This window comes from Pan paniscus, chromosome 22 (genome assembly GCF_029289425.2).
Source record: "Pan paniscus chromosome 22, NHGRI_mPanPan1-v2.0_pri, whole genome shotgun sequence".
Lineage (NCBI taxonomy): Eukaryota > Metazoa > Chordata > Mammalia > Primates > Hominidae > Pan > Pan paniscus.
This window is the reverse complement of record NC_073271.2, coordinates 17,028,718-17,034,764: the sequence shown is the minus strand read 5'-3', so window position 1 is coordinate 17,034,764 and position 6,047 is coordinate 17,028,718.

Here is a 6,047-nt window from a genome sequence, read left to right as displayed (position 1 = left end):
TAAATGCCTTGATGATATGTTCTTCACCCTTTGACAAGGGGACCAAGAAGGCACGCATTCAAACTGTAGACACTTTACAATACAGCCTTAGATTTTACTTCCTACTTTTGCAGCCAGAAGTCAGTGCCTGGTGCCTTTCTCTTTCCTGGGTCTTCCCTGGGTATGTGTACAGTCTGGTACATGCATTCTACATTTTAGATTGACAAAGCTATGGTGGCACTTTTCAAAATTCAAGTCCTTATAGATTTGCAATTTGACTGCTTAGTGATACCAGAATAGATAAATGATAAATCCGAGAAGATAAATAGTTTAACAATATTAGAGGTAGGGTGAGCTGGAGCTGAATACTGAAATAGATATCTAAACACTCTTTCTCCCAAATCTAAAATACTTCATGCAGTAGGTAAAAAAAGTTTATTACTAATTATTACCTTAAATATATTTACTTGATAGCTTTCCTAATATTCAGTGGAAAGATAGATGCCATATTCTTTTCTGAAAATAAAAAAGCTTTCCATTAAATGGGGGTAAAAAGTAAAGCTGATGTCTGAAATATTAATACAACAGAGTCAAGTAAATAATCACCGACAAAGACAATTAATTTTTACTGATGCTTTATTGGTATTTCAATAAAACCTGCTAACAAGGTATAAAATATAAGCCTATTGATTATAACATCTTACTATTAAGGGAAGTTGTCAGACCACTTAACTATTACTTTCGGACCCTAAATTATCATTCATAATATCTGGACATCATTTTTAATGATGATTTAGAATTAATTTTTTAGATGTAAGATAAGTAAAAATCAAATCTAATCCTAAGCCCCCAAACTTGTTAAGAACAGTTTCTAAGAACATATTAAGTTTAAGCTGTTTTAAACAAATTCAAAATATTCTTTAGAATTTTATTCTAATTAGATTAAAAATACATAACTCTTTGGGGCACATTGACCATTGCTTGTAGTCCCAACTACTTGGGGTGCTGAGGTGGGAGGATTGCTTGAGCCCAGGAGTTCAATTCCAGCCTGGGCAACAAAACAAGATCATCCCTCTTAAAAATTACTTTTAGGGACATACTCTTAACCATAGCCTGTTTTGCTAAGTAGAGATCATTATTAAAGGAAATTATTCAAGAAAAACTATTAATTGCATTTCCATGAAGCAAAATAATAATATGCTCAAAGTATTAAAATAACCCTTTGCTGATGTTGCATGACAGGTAAAAGGGATCTTATAACCCTGAGAAAGTTATAAAATAAATGTTATAGATTTATTCTAAAGAATGACTTATTTATTTATGATTTATTTTAAATAATTATATAATTTATTTTAAATAAATCATAAATGATTTATTTTAAATAATTAAATCATAAATGATTTATTTATGTATGATTTATCCTAAAGAATAAATCTATGGCACAAGTAAAATAAAGTATGAAATAGTAAGAAGGAGCATTTTTCATAAGTATTAAAATTTAAATAATTTGAATTAATACATCTATGATATATTTAATCCAGCAATATAATATTAGAATACCAAATGTAATTGGGAGGAGACACATGCATGAGCATGCACATACATGCATGCACATCCAAAGTGTAAAATATCGGTTTGGAGTGGTGGCTCACACCTGTAATCCCAGCACTTTGGGAGGTCAAGGCAGGCGGATCACCTGAAGTCAGGAGTTTCAGACCCTCCTGGCCAACACGGTGAAACCCCGTCTCTACTAAAAACACAAAAATTAACTGGGCGTGGTGGTGCACTCCTGTAATCCCAGCTACTTGGGAGGCTGAGGCAGGAGAATCACTTGAATCCAGGAGGCGGAGGTTGCAGTGAGCTGAGATCGTGCCACTGCACTCCAGCCAGGGCAACAGAGTGAGACTCAGTCTCAAAAAAGGAAAAAAAAAAGTGTAAAACATCAGTCATTTCAATGAATAACATTATACAGAACCAACATCTGAAATTGGGTAGAGTGTTTACTTATCATCAGACTATATAAATATACTTTGGTAACATTTTGGGGAAATAAACTGAATAAATTGGAAATGTTTTCATGGTTCAATAAGCATGTCTTTGTCATCAATAGTATTTTTATAGATCTATAAAGTATGAAATACTTCAGTTAACATTTTAGAAATAAAAAAATACATTAACATTGAAGAGATATAAAATGGAGATATGTACTTAAAGTTGTACATACTTTGACTTCTTCACGCACTTTAAAACAAGATAAATTGATGGCTCAAACATCTTTTAAAATGAAATTTTGAAACAATGTATTTTATTTTCAGGTTATGCAGGAAAATGGATAGATTATCTCCTTTTTAGAAGTTGTATTTTTACGAATTGAAAAAATAAGTGTACATTTATGACAGCTGGCAGAATTATAAACAGTATGTATAATGATGAAATCCAATGTATGCGAGACATGGAGTCCAATTCTAATTAAGTAAATTCTCTAAAGTGTAAATTAATTGTGTTTACCACCAAAACACCATCTGCTTCTAATAACTGAAAATTGTTAAGTAAATGGAAGAGTTGTATTATGCTGAAAAATATCTGTCTTTTATTTCACAGTAGAAAAAGCGAAACAACAATCTCAACTGTTGTGCACATTATTATAGGGCTTTTCTCATCACTTAAAAATTGCGAGATATATAATCATTTCTATCTAGTTATGTAACTATGGATATGTGTGTATGCATATTTGCTTATATCTGTATTCCTTTCCATGTTTATGAATCAAATGCATTCTGTGCTACTAGTGAGAAAGACAATTTATCAAATTAGTATTGTTTTTCATATATTCTCTGATTTTTTTACCTTTATATAATAAAATATGGATTAAATGGGCCAAGAGCATATCAGTACTGAATTTCCTATGAAAAAACTACCAGAAAGCTTATAGACTACCTAAATATTGAATTATATAATTTTGACAGTTATCAATTCATAAAGTAAGAAATACTCATAAAATAAAGCTTAGTTATATGTATTCATTTTGATCTCTACAGAATGAAATAATAAAGTACGTGAGGATGAATATCATTATCATGATTTTTTTCTTTTTGCCTCAATATATCTAGAGCTTACCACTTCTAAACCTATTAATATATTCTCAATAGGAAAGCCATATAATTTGTTTTGCAGTATCCTGGATACACTTCTGCTACTCAAATTGTTTTGCCATAATTGTTTAACAAGTCTGTGGAGTATTATCTTGATAACAACTCTAAGTAAAACTTTTCTTACATTGAAATGGAAAATATGTTGCACTGCCTTTGCTCCCTTTCTTTTCTCCTTCCATCAGTTGGCTGTTAATACATTAAATTCCACCCAGAGGAATTTAAATTAAGAAATTTTATGATTTTAAAAAGCAGGTAATCTCATGGTAATGTTTAAAAGAGCTTGTATTTTATAATCTGTTAAAATTGTAAAATATAGTTTCTCAAAAATTTTGTCTCTATGCATTTCAAAAATTAGAGCAACTGAGTACTATACACAGAATACATTTAATTAGTTGATATTAAAATAATGCTTTTTGAGCCAGTTAGTTAAATTGACAAGTAATGACGGAACATAACACCCAACATCACTCCTTTATTTATTTCATTCTTTTTCTCCTGCTTCTGTGTTTGCTTTTATTTTCCTACAGCCTCCTAAATTTTGTCATTTTCATTGAGACCTTATGTAACTCCTCCATCTTTTTAAGAAAAAAAAGATATGATATAGAAACAGCGTTTGATGGGAATTCAGGAAAATCATATATGTCTACTAATAGTTTCAAAGGCATAGTGCCTATAAAACCCTGGGTATAAAGTTACAATAAAAATGAATTACATTTAACTAACAGTTTTACATGAGATAAAACCTGTTTAATAGTGAGAAGTGAGAGGAGGGGAAAAATTTTAATTGTTGGCTGATGTGAGTCATTTGATAACAAAACCCACGGTAGAATCAGGGACTAGAAAAGGAACCAACCTGTGGAAGTATTTTAGTATGATTTGCATGAATTAAACTATGACAGCTGTGTAATCAAGCTGATTATACTTTTCTTCAACACTGTGTGTTCTGAGCCAGTTAGACATATCAGAGTCTGCCACGGATGTTACAGATGGCCTCAAATTATTGCTACTTCTCCCATTAAGAGGTGGAGTCTAATTCTACTCCCTTTGAATCTGGGTTTGCCTTAATTGTTTACTTGATGAATTGAATTTGTGGAAAAGGACATTCTGAGATTTCCAAAGCTACTTTATAAGAAGGCTTGTAGGCTGGGCACAGTGGCTCACGCCTGTTATCCCAGCACTTTGGGAGGCCAAGGTGGGTGGATCTGGAGGTCAGGAGATCAAGACCGTCCTGGCCAATATGGTGAAACCCCGTCTCTACTAAAAATATAAAAATTAGCCGGGCGTGGTGGCGGGCGCCTGTAGTCCCAGCTACTTAGGAGGCTGAGGCAGGAAAATGGCGTGAACCCGGGAGGCGGAGCTTGCAGTGAGCCGAGATCACACCACTGCACTCCAGCCTGGGCGACTGAGCAAGACTCCGTCTCAAAACAAACAAACAAACAAACAAAAACAAACAAACAAACAAAAAAACCAGAAGCCTTGGAGCTTCTACCCAAGCCTCTTGGAATGCTGCTGCTGGGAGAACCTTGTCATGATGTAAAGAGTCCAACAACCTTGAGACTTGTACCGTTCAAAGACAAAAAGGTGCCCAGACAACCTCCACTTGTCCAGCTAGCCTAGCCCAGATGTCAGACATGTGATTGAATAAGACATTTTGGATCAACAAACAGCCAAAACTAAGACTTCATATCTATGGCCCTCAGTAAGCCATGACAGTCATTTCCACTTGTTTGAACCACCTAAGCTCAGTCATTGTGGAACCGAGCTGAGTCCTCTCTGTGGTGGTTTGCACAGATTTCTGGTCCATAAAATCGCCAACATATTACAATGGTTGTTACTAGGTTGATGCAAAGCAGTTGCGGTTTCCACCATTAAAAATAGTGGCAAAAACTGCAATTCCTTTTGCACCAACCTTTTCATACGAGGTCCTATTTTTGTGGTTTCTTAGGCACTATAGATACGCAAAGTAACATCTAATAGAAACAATCTGGTGAATAACAATGACACCCAAAAATTCGTCTGTCATGCATGTTGAACAGCGGTGAAATGGACAATATTAACGCTGATTTTCTTTGGCCAAAGGGTGAGTGTATCAATTTGTGTGGCCTGTATATGTCTGCGTGTGTTGAGTGGAATGGATATCAAATTGTATTGCACAGGGAACCAGGAATTCTATTTTATCCTCCATGTAGGAAATGTTGTCGTTTTGTCCCCAATTACTGTGTTACTAGTTCCTCAATTTAAAACCTTCAGTATGAACTACAAGGACAGATGTTTAAAAGGCAGCTACTAAGAAAATATAAAGCTCAAAATAGAGTATTTCATGGAATCGTATGAAAATCAGGCAGCATGTCACGGAATGTGCAATACATTCTTGCCTTACATATATTTAGCATTTGTAATTTTGCCTATACTTGGTACAACTTGTAATAATAAGAATTGAATGGAGGCATACATGTTTCCAGACTCTTGTAGGGGAGATTATCTTTTAATTGGATGACCAATGATTTGACAGACCTGTATCCATATGGATAATATTTTTCACTCCCTTTATTGGTTGTTTTCTCTGGCATGCTCTGTAATTACATTCTGGGGAAGAATGTAAAAGCCGCCTCAAGAGAGCAGAAGATATGAAAAAGAAATATGTGAATGAGAGTAGGATAAATTAAGAAGTTTGGGTTCACTGGGGCTTGTTTCTTCCTCTGCCTTCAGGAATGCACCTGAGGGCAGAGGGCCCTGGGCTATAGAAACATTTGGAATAATTTTCTGCCTGTGGCAATATCACCAAAAGGAGAGAATTTAGAAAATGTTCTCTTTTTCACAGTGAGTAAGAGGGTGGTTCTGAAATATAGTAGGATGTTACACATTCTGCAAGGCATGAAACGATCTGGCACAAAACACCAGTAGATGGTGCTTTCT